Source organism: Haliotis rufescens, unplaced genomic scaffold (assembly GCF_023055435.1).
Source record: "Haliotis rufescens isolate VD_foot unplaced genomic scaffold, xgHalRufe1.0.p SCAF_1, whole genome shotgun sequence".
Lineage (NCBI taxonomy): Eukaryota > Metazoa > Mollusca > Gastropoda > Lepetellida > Haliotidae > Haliotis > Haliotis rufescens.
In genome coordinates this window covers 48,413,682-48,427,570 of record NW_025963779.1, presented here as the reverse complement: position 1 = coordinate 48,427,570, position 13,889 = coordinate 48,413,682, and positions in this window count along the sequence as shown.

The window sequence follows — 13,889 nt, the reverse complement described above, 5'->3', positions numbered from 1 at the left end:
CATTATTTCTGCCTTAGCGTATTGCTACTGATATTATATTATTTGCAGAATCTGAAGATGACTTGAACAAATTGCTACAAATATTGAATAACTGGTGTGAAACCAATGAAATTGTTATTAACATTGATAAGTCTCATGTTGTCCATTTTTGAAATCCTAACGTCGCAAGAACCACACAGCAGTTTTTTGTTGGTAGTTCGGCCTTAAGTATTGTTTCCAGTTACAGCTACCTGGGTTTATTGTTGACTGAGCATCTTGATTATAACACAATGGCAAAGGCTGTGGCATAATCAGCTAATAGAGCTTTAGACCTACTTATTTCAAAGTGCAAGACAATCGGTTGTATGCACTAAAGCACTTTTTTAAAGTTATTTGACACTATGGTCTTGTCTGTCCTTAGTGACGACGCATCTGTATGGGGTATCCGTGATGTATCTGCTGTCAATGTGGTACACCACTGGGCTATCAGGGTGTTTTCTTGGCGTGGGCTGATATGCACCTAATTTGGCTCTTAATGGGGATACCGGGTTGGATACCTCCGATTGTATCCAAATATGCTTGATCGATTAAATAAACATGTCTTTTTATGGGTGGAAAGGGTTGCAGCTAATCACAAGAATTCAACTCACGTTTTTCGGCAAAATTGGCCGACCTTAACATACAGCAGTTATTCAACATCACCACTGGTTTAAATATGAAAGCTATTTCCGATAATATACAAGTGGTCCTTGTATATCAAAATATCTGATAAGCTGGCAGTCAAAATAGTATTCATACTGGTACAAGCAAACTCCGTAATTATAGGTTTTCAAGGACTGTTTTTGCTGTGAAAACTATGTCAAAAGCTGTATGCCCTGGAGTTACCGTTCTGCCTTTGGAAAATTTAGATATTTCTAAGAGATGATCAACTATTTCCTTTACGTCAGTATGAAACCTATAGTTCGTTTGCAAGGGTGACTAATGGTAAGGCCTCTGGTGGCACAAGTATATTAGTGAAACAGAGAACACTTCATAGCCCTATTGCACTAAATACTTCCTTACTGGCTGTGCCTATAACATTGTATATTACAATATCTCTGTGTCCCTTATACATACCTCCACCATGTGCTCTTCAACTCAGGGATCTGTACAATCTTATTGACCAACTTCCCGAACCATTTTTGATTATGGGAGACTTAAAGGTCACAATCCCTTATGGGGTTCATCCCATAATAATGATAAAGGAAAAGTGCTAAAAGAATTACCAGATATGCATAGTCTCAACATACTTTAAACCACTTAAGGATATCAAGAGCAAAGGGTCGTATAACAATTAAACAAAATAAACGTAGCAGCTGGAGACATTTTGTTTCCAATTTGACTACTCGTACTCCACGCAATAAGGTATGGAGTGAGTGAGTTTGGTTTTACGCCGCTTTTAGCAATATTCCAGCAATATCACGGCGGGGGAAACCAGAAATGGGCTTCACACATTGTACCCATGTCAGGATTCGAACCCGGGTCTTCGGCGTGACGAGCGAACGCTTTAACCATTAGGCTACCCGACCGCCCCAATAAGGTATGGAATATGGTTAGAAGAATAAAAGGTAAAGGGTCCTCTAGCAGTGTTCAACACTTGAAAACTGATACTGATACACAATACTGTCAGGCCTCGAAATGGGAGATTAGTTATAGGGAGCTAGCGGGGCGGTCGGGTAGCCTAGTGGTTAACGCGTTCGCTCGTCACGCCGAAGACCCGGGTTCGATTCCCGACATGGGTACAATGTGTGAAGCCCATTTCTGGTGTCCCCCGCCGTGATATTGCTGGAATATTGCTAAAAGCGGCGTAAAACCATACTCACTCACTCACTATAGGGAGCTAGCCTTGAAACAAGAGAGCCGTGAGTTCCTTGGTTTAATTCAAGCATTTGTAAGACGCAACATTCAAAATACACTAATAAAAAATATCAAAAATAGTAATGGCATGCAATGATAATAATAGTTTTTTTTATTGCCAAGCTATGCTGGAATTATGGGGTTGTATTTTGGCTGGACTAACGAGTCGATGCATAGTACAATCAAAATCGCGTAACGAAATCGACAGCCGGTTTCATAAAATGCCCTGCAGATTCCGGTCGAAGCATGTGTACCGTCAGCTTAGCCTCAACAGATATTTTCCAAATCTTTTTATGTTCATAATCAAGTTGCTCAAAAGATTTGATGCACTTCGCGAAGTATGACCAGTTTTACTACAATATAGATCACGATTATCAATCAGATCGTCTTCACCGGCGCTGCCATTTTGTTTGAAGCAAATGCAAGTGATATATCAGAGGTGGAATCTAATTGGTCAATAGGAGGGACATAGAAGGGACATAACTCGTAATAGCCACTTATGGCGCTACGACCAAACCCAGAAATTCCAGCCTAGTTCGGCAAAGGTGGAAACTGGCATTTTACAATCAGTTCACTCTCTTGCCTTGGGAAGAAACAGAATACGTTATTGTTATAGCCTATTATGAAAGTGCATACAAGAGGTAAATCTACTAATATAACATTTGATCAACAGCATTGCTTCAAGTAATTGTGTTAACTCAAGGAACCGTCTTGTGACTAAGCTACATGTATTTAAATCCCGACTGTATATATATCTAGTATGTTGAACAGATCATTATAGACATAGAATAAGAATGGTCGAAATATTATAAAGTAATTTTGGTTTTGTATTATTAAGGACATATACCACCGAAAGTCTGCTGAAGATCACCACTTTAAAAGGTAATAAGTCACATTGTGTGCATCTATTGAAATAGCCAAAGACAATATTGCGTGAAGACATTCGTTCAAGACAAGGTTCGTTGTCATGTGCCGCACTAAGCCAGCAAACAACATGTGACAAATAATCAGTCAGATCAAACATGAAAATGAATGTATCTGACCAAAACTTAAACGAAAACAAATTCATTGTCCAAAAGAACAACTCTCAGAAGCCCGTATGTGATCCACGTGGTGCGATCACAGCCTGGCAACATCGTCTCATGCACCCAATCTTGGAGGTTGATAAGGGAAGATTGTTCCGCTTTTAAGTGAGAGCGTTGCCGAGTCCCTGAAGAGTTGCCGAAAGGAGAGAGCGTCGTGAGAGGGCAATCTTCAGTTCGTTCCCCATATGTTCGATAGGGTTGAGGTCTGGTGACCGGGCTGGCGGACAATGGTTTCCTGCTGGGCATATCAACGAACCTGGCACGATGAGGTCGTGAGACCAGCGTCACGGAGACAATTACGTAAGGTCTGTGCAGAAACTTTACGCCACTGGTTGGTTGGTTGGTTTGTTGTTTAACGCCGCACTCAGCAATATTCCAGCTATGTGACGGCGGTCTGTAAATAATCGAGTCTGGACCAGACAATCCAGTGATTGATATTATGAGCATCGACCCACGCAATGGGGATCGATGACATGCATCAACCAAGTCAGCGAGCCTGACCACCCGATCCCGTTAGTCGCCTTTTACGACAAGCATAGTCACCTTTTACGGCAAGCATGGGTTGCTGAAGACCTATTCTACCCCGGAATCTTCTCGGGTCTTACAACACTGGCATTCCGTGGGTCCTGTCTTCCCGCTTGGTGGTGGAACACTGTCATCCACCTGCATGTCGCTGGGTAGCTGACCAAACGTCTCGTATCGATTCCATACCCTACTGATACGTGACGTTGTGTCGACCCACTTTCATGAATGCCTATGCATCGGACCAATTTTTCGGTCGTCACACGACGTCTCTGATGCTGAGGGGATGTACGAGAACTGGTCAAAAAGTCAGCCGAACAAACAAAATCAACAAATGTTTTTCAACATAATCCTCCTCCTTTTCAATACACTTCTCATATCCAGAGTGAAATTTTCAATTCTAGTCAGGGAGAAGTTTTCTGAAGCCACCCTGAAAAATCCATTCACGTCATCGTTGTTCTTGACAAAGCGCTTTTCTACTAAGGTGTTCTTTCAGTTTAGGAAACAGGTGGAAATCACTTGGTGCAAGACCTGGCGAGGATGGAGGGTGGAGAAGCTCTTCGATCCTAGACTGTCGCACAGCAGCCTTTGCAAGTCGAGAGTTATGAGAGGAGGCATTGTCATGAAGAGGTAGAATTCCAGCAGTCAGCATTCCTTGCCGCTTTTCTTTGATATTATCTCAGGCCATGAAGTTAATCAGCATAGTAGGCACCGGTAATCGTCTTTTGACTTTCTAAGTAATCAACAAGGATCACACCCTTTGCATATCAGAATACAGTGGCCATAACTTTCTTCACTGATCTTGAAGACTTGAATTTCTTTGGTGGCGGAGAAGTGGAATTGTGCCCTGCCATGGATTGACGTTCTGACTCAGGACCATAGTTGTAAACCCACGTTTCGTCACACGTTACTAATCTCTTTTTGAATTTGACAAAATCCTCCTCAATCAGCTCTACATTTTCTCTGGCAATATCAGTTCAGCAAGATCAGAATTTAGAAACTTTGGCGCCCAACGAGCAGATATCTTATTTATCTGTAAATGTTCATGGATAATAGTTTAAATGGATCGATGGCTTAGACCTGTGTCTTCAGCAATATTAATACGTCTACCTGGCAGTATACGTTTTTTCTATCTCCTTGATTGAATCTTCATTGATGGAAGTTGAGGGACGTCTAGACAGGGTCATCATCAAGGCTTGTTCTCCCATTCTTAAACATAGCTGCCCAACGTTTGACAGTGGAATAGCTGGGGAACTTATTCCCATACACTTATGACGTGCGGTCATGAATTTCTTGGGGAGTACTTTTCTCTAAAGTCAAAAACTTGAGACTGGTGGGTACTCGTTCTTTTCCATGTCTGTGTCCATTTGGACCACAATCACGTTGAACTGGCCGTCACTAATATACAAACGGACTCAACAGACCAAATACACTTCCAATGAACTACTATATGTACTATATAGACTAGTTCCCTTTGTTATGGCCCATAGTTGAAAGTTAGTCAGGCTTAAAACTATTTTACCAGCCCTCGTATCGGCATTCAATTGCAACGAATCTGTCACAGTACATACAAACACAGGTTTTAAAGCCCCTCGTGCACCTCGTGCACCTCGTGCCCATGACTGCATGCCGCTGTCCGTTCATCATGAAACTGGGGTTTATAAAGGGGGGTACTCAATCATTGTGTACCGGGATATTTTAATTTTTTATTTGTTGGTGATTTTATTTAGATCATCAAAATTTTATCCTTAGCTTTATTTGTTTGTTTGTTGTTTAACGCCGCACTCAGGACTATTCCAGCAATATGACGGCGGTCTGTAAATAATCGAGTTTGGACCAGAAAATCCAGTGATTGACATCATGAGCATCGATCCACGCAATTAGGACACGATGACATGCATCAAACCAAGTCAGGGAGCCTGACCACCCGATCCTGTTAGTCGCCTCTTACGTCAAGCATAGTCGTCTTTTACGGCAAGCATGGTTTGCTGATCATTACAAATTTAATAACATTAATTTCTTTCCCCATATAATTTATTTAATTTAATTCATTCTAATGTAATTCCTTGTTTGATTCTCACTTTGAGTTAGGTAAGGTGGTGGTGGCGTAGCCCCGTTGGTGCTCAGTGGCAAGGTTTAGACGGGCGCTGTACCGATTAGGTTTCGCTTGTATGCTCGGTTGCCTGTTTGAGCGGGAGCTATTTCTGACTACAAACTACATTTCCAACCAAACTTGTATTCCTGATAAACACCTAATAGAATTAGCACAGGAATATATCAACATTTACTTTAATTTTAATGTCTTAACCTGTCTGAAGACAAAGTGACGTCCAAGGTGAAAACGGACAAGCGTGACTGGACGTGGACCCTCTATCTACCCACCACAAACAAGAAAGTGATACACAATATGTATTGATGATATCGCGAGTGTGTATTCACAGACTTGAACATTCCATCGTTTAAATAGTGAAGATTTTAAGTTTATATTTGATATCGCCAGACAACACGTGTTTTGAAGTTCGCCTGATGGTACGCAGCACGTGCAAGGCGGGGAACATTTGTTGACAGTGCGGACTTGCCTCCTACAGTCGTTGACGCGTTATCTAAATGAGTGGCCGCAAGCATAAGAAACACTCAAGAAAGCGGAAATCATCAAATCAACAAGAGTACACCGCGACAAGACAACGTACTGGCAAACGCCCAGACAGACCTACAGATACAATCGAATACAATACAAGCGTTAGTAATATAGACATGGCCTCTACCAAACCGAATACCCCCGCTAAAACGCCAAACGGACCTTATGACATCAGGAACCTTATTGGTGCACCCGCCAGCTGTGAACCCCCCAAAGACAGTGTGATACAACTTACAACATCCATGCGGAACGACCTGATCGCCAGAATTGAAAATGTGAGTAAACCCAATAAGCTTGGTGAGATTTGCAAGGGCCTATCATCCATTAATGCATCGATTAACTCACTGGAGGAGAAACGTCTTAACATGGAGAAAGCTGTTACTTTTGTATCCAACAAGTATGATGATATGTTACAAGAACACAAACAGATCAAGCAGGACATAGTTGAAGTTAAACTGGCTGATAAGACAGACAATGAACGCATATCTGTATTGTATTCTGATAGTGTAAAGCTCCTACAAAAACAGAACGAAGAAATGCGAGAGCATGGCTGACAACCTGATCTTCTCTGGACTAAAAGAAGAAAGGGATGAACACACAGAACAGGTATTGACCCCCTTCATTGGAACACATTTACACGTGCGTAAGGACATTCAGTTTAAGACTGTGCATCGCATAGGTAAACCTGGCATACCGGGGAAAATACGACCGATTATTGCCTCATTCTTGTATCGCAACGACAAATACCTTGTTAAAGATTCTGCAGAGGCCCTCGAAGGCACAACATGTGGTATCGACGATGTCAATTGCAACCGGGCCTTAAAGAGTCGGGAAACTTACGTAATAACAATGTCGACATAACCGACACCCTGAAATACTGTGCTATAAATGTTGGTGGCCTGTTACCAAAATTAAATTACCAAGATTTTGTTCAAATGATCAATAGTTACCATATTATTGGTGTTTGTGAGACCAAACTTGACAATAATGACTTACTAGACTTACCTGGATATAGTGTGTATTACAATAATAGAAAACAGTCTACAAAAGCTAAATCTGGTGGACTTGCGTTTATTATTAGTGATCTAATTAAAAAAGCATATACATGTAGTACCTGCCACCTGTGAATATGTATATGTTACAGGAAACAAGTATAATCAGTGATTAAGTCTAATAACTGGAAATTTCAGTGATTATGTCTAATAACTGATTCACTCGGTGGTTATGTCTAATTACTGAAATCTTCAGTAATTGGACATAATCACTGAAATGAACCAAGGGATTTTATACTTGTTACTGAAAGCATATTCCTGCCTCATATTCCTTGGTTCATTTCAGTGATTATGTCCAATTACTGAAGATTTCAGTAATTAGACATAACCACCGAGTGAATCAGTTCTTAGACATAATCACTGAAATTTTCAGTCATTAGACTTAATCACTGATTATACTTGTTTCCTGTAACATATACACATGCACAAAAGTTAATATTTGTGAGCTGTTACTTTTGGCACTTAATGATGACTATTATAACGAGATGTACGATTGTTATAAGCCGTATATGTAAACCTCGTGTGATGCAAAAGTTGTCCCAAAGCAAGTTTATCTTGTGTTCCAAAAGAATATGAGCAGAATGGAATTTTACCGAAGACCAGAAATTGAAGGATTAGAAAACATTGAAAAACTTTTTTTGTCATGTAACTGTCATGATATCAGCAGACAATATCAGGTGTCACATAGACACCCTAGGGAGTGCAGAGACTATTTGCAAGACAGAAACGTCAGCAACGTGTGTATGATCCACGGACATTGACCACAGCTTCAACCCTACGCCTCATACTCATTACAAGTCGTTGAATGCTTCTCTGAGGCAAACGGATCCATTCTTCATGAGGATGGTTGTCAAAATGAGGGAATACCACTGGACGAAAAACGGCATCTTGGTATTGTTGGTCATTCAGGTTTCCACGAATTGTCACCAGCGAAAGTTTGCAGCCAAAGGAAACACAACCCCATATCATGACAGACCCCCCGCCACATGCTAAGGTCTTCTGGATGTTCCTTGGTGCAAAACGAGTGTTACTTTGCCTCCAAACAGGTATTCGACCATCAACAGTTCGTAGCAGCATTCGACACCTGTCAGACCAATGGATCCTTCTCCAGTTGGCCAAGTTCCATCGACTACGGGCACGACACCATATCAGACGATTCCGCATGTGCCTCTCAGTCAGTTGAGGACGTTTTACTGGTCTTCTGGCGTTATAACCAGCCACTCTGAGGCGACGCCTTACGGTTATCGTCTGATGGGTAATCCACTGCAGTCTTAAACCTGTTGAAGTGGCAAATGGATTTCGTCTGACTATCCTGAAAAGACGTCTATCCTCTCTGTTAGAGGTCTTTCTTGGCCTACCAGACCTATGCCTGTCATTGACATCATTGGTTTGACCATGTTTGACAATCAAACGAGTGATAACACTGTGATGACGACCCATTTGTCTTGCAATGGCCCTGCATGACATGCCAGCATTTTTCATGCCTATCACTTGCCATCTTTCAGCGTTCGTTAACTTTCTCCTCACCATGGCTGATTTTCATCCTCTATTGGAAGGGGAATCTCACACAGGAGCAAAATGCAACCACGTGTCTGAAACTTGAATTTCACTATTTATAGGGTAGGGGAACTGCAGCAACACGTAAAGCACGCTTTCCTTGTGGTATCTGGACAAACTTGGGTTCATGAAACTATGGAAGCCTAATTCAGTCATGCATCATCATATTTCGTATTTCTGATTCCCACACGTGAAATCAAGAGACTATGAATATGGCGGCGCTTAACTTTTGTGCATGTGTATATTTTGGTGTAGTGTATCAACAGAACTTGGCTGTGTCTACCTACCACCCGAGAACTCCCCATTCGCACAAGAGGATATGTGGGCTGAACTGACAAGAGAAGTTGTCTATCAACGATCATGTTCTGAACTGATAACTTTGACAGATGATTTTAATGCTCGAGCAACCGAACTTGTTGACTATGTTGAAGTTGATCACTTCCTCGGCGAATATTTTGGTCTTGGTAGTGTATATGAGAGAGATCTACTAGATGTTTTCACAACTTGAAGCATAAGCTCTAAACGGGTTAATAAAGATAAACACTCAAATGATGTTGGAGCAAATTAATTGAACTATGTTAAAGTTTTAAAATGTTAATACGCATTGGAAGATTTGTACAAAAGATAAGTATACAGGAAACGTTACCTGTAAAAACGCTAGCACAGTCGATTATTTTATGTGTACAAAGGATGTGTTTAACGTTGTTATTGACTTTGAAGTGACAGACTTTTGTAATTTATATTCCGATGTACACTGTGGTCTCTACATATTTCAACGTTGCCGTCACTGAAGATATGCCTAGTTGGAAGCCCAGTAAAAGAAAATGGAATCCTGAGAAGAAAATATATTTAATAAATAATATTGAAGTAACCCAATAATATTGATGTAACCCAAGTTGACACTATTAATGAACCATGGACGTGATTATGATAAAACGTTCATCAACAATATTGTGGTACGACTAGCAGAAGTGTTCCGTTATCATCATTAAAAATACCAGATAATGTTAACAGACCTAATAATTATAAAACTAAAACTGGGAAAAACCATGGATTGGAAGAATTTGTAAAACGGCTCGAAAGAATTATCACTTGGCAAGACGAATGTATGGTAGACAAAAGTCGGAGCAAAGTAGTAAATAATTATTGATGTCTAGCAAAGAATATAAGAAGGTTATGAATAAGTATACCAAATAGTATCGTGTTAATATGCAGAAAACGTTACAAAATATGAGTACATAGTTCCTAAAGATTATTGGAAGTTACTGAATAAATTTCGGAAAAAACGAAACCAGAGGAAATTGATTGTGTCGCTCCCATTACGTTTTTCAAAAATATCAGCATCTCCAGAAATGGATAGACAAGGTTCACACAGATTTCTTAAAATATATGCTAAGGGTAAAAAATAGCACACCTCACTATTTTTTTATATGGAGAGCTGGGAAGAACCCCTATTACTGATATAATTTAACAAAGAATGTTGACATATGGTCTAAGATAACTTATAATAAACCAACGAAATTGTGTACTGTTCTTGTATAATGTATTATTTGCAGACTCCTCAATATTAATATAAATATAGCTGGCTCGAATAAGGTCTATTTGATGGATTGGCCTTAGCTTTATATGGACCCAACAATTCATGCCAAATATAAATGTATTAGTTTAGTTTATTAGAACATTATTAAAACTACCACACTTTGTAAAAGAAATCCTCAAGATGTTTAATTGAATGTATGCGTGTGTTGCAGTTAAACGTATAGTTGAAGCACGTCTGTCTCATGCCTTGTGTCACCATAAATCTCCATTTGTACATTCAATATGTCATAGGCTATTACGTATAGGCTATAAACGTTTGTTGTTGTTGTTGACCTCTTGCTTCCGTCGGTGGACACAAATGCATTTAGCTTGTCTGCTGTAAGGTAGAGAGCACATGGTTTTCGCTGCTGCTGGAAGTTATCTCCCTTTGCTCGGGCTAGCGCCCGTCTCCGCCTTCCACATCTGGCCTTTTTGTATTCAAACATTCTCTTCTGTTAGTATAATGTTACATAGTACTTAACAAGTTGCCCGATAATGCTATGACAGTTGGCAAGTAGGTACTTTTTTAACAGGACAGTGGTAGGAAAATAACAATAAATTCCGTTCTAATAATAATAATCTATCATTCTTTTTTAACTTCTGAAATATACAACAAAAACACTTAATTAAATGATTGAGTGTTCCTCATTCGGACGAGACGAGCTTATTTACTCTTTAAAGAGGGTTGAGTTAGTTAGCTCCCATGTGCTTATTGGTCACAGTCGGCTTAATTGGTTGTCAATGTGTCTTGTCGAATATCCTGTTAGTGTGTGGTTTTAGTAATAGCTGGTATACAGTTGCTTAGTTAACGAGCGAGCTTGTGTATTCGTTCGTTGTTGATTTATCAGTGATTATTGTATGTTGCAATTGATAATTAAAAGAAACTGTGAACTTTTACCACTTTGTCTATTATTCCTGTATTTACTTTTATTAACACCCAAATTTCAGACTCTGTGACAGGAATTATAACAATAAAATGAAAAGTTTGCAAGTAGAATAAGAATAAAATTGAAATGTTTCTTACCTTGAAACAAGAGAGGGGATGGGCGTGAGTTCCTTGATTCATTTAAGTAAGTTTGCCTGAGACTTGGAGCCTAAGGATTTATATATCCCACAGCCCAACCCGTATAACATTAATTATTTGCCTGATGTAAGTTTAACACAAAGGTGTCTGCCCTATGCCGGTAAAGTGTATTGGGCGCAATGGCTGTAAGAAACTAGTGTCAGTATTGCCTAACGAGAGTTGATTATAATTACGGTGTACCCTGGTGGCAAGGGAATACTTCTCAGCCCGCGACTATGTCGCTTTCGAGAGAAGATGGGGCTAATAACATAGTAATCTCGTCATTGCCTGACAAGATTCAATTACATGTTGGCCAATTTTTAAAAATGTGCCTGCTGGGAAGGGAACACTCGTCATTGTTTGACCATTCATTGTCCTGACACCAGAAGAAAGTACGGTGCTGACATTGATGCTAGTTGCCGTTGACGTTATCTGTGATAACGTAACTTGACTTTCGTTTCTTTGCTATGAAGGTGACTTCAGGTGCAACTGACGTGTAGCTTTCTAAACGAAGTATATTGTGCCTAATGACTCGAGAATTTAAGATTTCCTTTGTTAAGGTTAAATTAAAAACATAAAAATTATCAAGAAATTTCGGCACTGTAATATTTCCTTCCGGACCCCTGCGTCATCATCAACGTCCATGCATATGCAGCAAATTGCTAATGGGTTTCAGTTTGTTTTGGAAGCTTAAAAGTGACTCAGTACTGTAGCTGGTGATGATTCAATAAGGGATGCATGTGTATTGGCGGTTAATGTTGAAGTGTTTATTCTAATGGGGCGATGTTAACGAGAATGCTATCTGCACTGGCTTCTATATTGATCTTGATCTTCTGATCGACCAAATCTAACATACTACATCAAAATGAAATGAGACCTGTGATTAAACTCGCTGCTGGTAACTGCTGAACTTTCTGCCAATGAAATATACGTGGTGACGGGTTCTTCGGCCTTCACACCAATCACTGGTGTACAGGGGAAACTGGGTGCCTGTGGAAATTACGATCAATGACGTTTCGACATGAAAGATGAGAAAACGGAAGGCGAGGAATGGTCCCGTGAAAACGGCTAGGTGGCTGCTGTCAAGGTGACGGATACTTGAAGCAGACAGTGAAAACCGGTTTTTTTTATGTTGAAGGTTGCAATGTTTCACGCACTATACAAATGTGTCATCGCTGTGAATCGCTACCAAATTTGACAAACACAAATGATACTGGGTATTCAGTTTCAAGGATGGAGTAATGGCGATGCAAGCATAATTCTCTACACGCATTCTCCTTAACAATCAACATACGTCAATTCTTTGAATTTAACACACATTTTCAGTTGGACATGCATCCTTTGAACAATGCTTATCAATATGTCGAATGATTAACATGGAGTCATTCCCAGTCTGTGAGGTATATGAAGCGAACCATGTCATGTTCTACAACGCACATTACTTCAATGACAACAGTGGAGATCCGGGTAAGAAGAGGTCTTCAGCAACCCATGCTTGCCTTAGGAGGCGACTAACGGGATCGGGTGGACAGACTCGCTGTCTTGGTTGATGCATGTCATCGTATCCCAATTGCGTGGTACGATGCTCGTGATACCAATCATTGGATTGTCTGGTCCAGACTCGATTATTTACAGACCGCAATTATATAGCAAGAATATTGCCAAGGCTGCGTTAAACAAACAAACCTCAATGATATGACAGCATATCATATTAGTGCCAAGTCACGACAACTATATTCCCCACAACTCTTCAGTTGTGGTTTGACCGGAATGACTGGGGTGAGAGGCATCAGCTTAATGTGAGATTCCGAAAGATAATTCTTTAGGCGCATTTCCTGCATTTTGCCCAGAAGCAACTGACAATCCATCTGCTTTTCAATGCATTATGCCACGGTCATGAGTTTGACCTTGAACTTGTACCATGGTCACTGGTTGTCAAGACTTGAGTTTGACCTCCTACTGTGTGGTCACCCCCTCCCGAGTCCAACCCGACCCTACACCCGGGGTGGAGTCAGTCACAATTACCAACAACTGCCTTTCACTATACCAATGTCTACATAACGTCTAACTTCCAATGTTCAATACAACTGTCGTATTTCGAAGAATGAGACTTTGATTACCGGTAATATCTCTTAAATATACAGACGTTGACTGGGCAGACGGAGAGCGCGTGGCGCTGCATCCACTAACAAAGACAAGTAGGCCAGGTCCTCCCAAGACTGACCCCGACTAATACCAAAGTGAGATGTGTAACTCAAATTACCATCAGCTTTCATTTATAAATTACGCGTGGTCATAGAAACCACTACCAATGCAAAGAAACAGTATTGATAGATGTCAACAGTTACAGCTGATAAAATATCTGCTGAAATCACCAGGGACCTGTATGTAACATCAGGCTTTGGCTGAGGTAGCGATACGAAACATGACAACGTGGAGTTATATCCTGGTCCGTCTGCATCAGCTAGAGTAAAACACGAATGAGAACGACTTGATGCACGCGTACATTCGTCTCTATT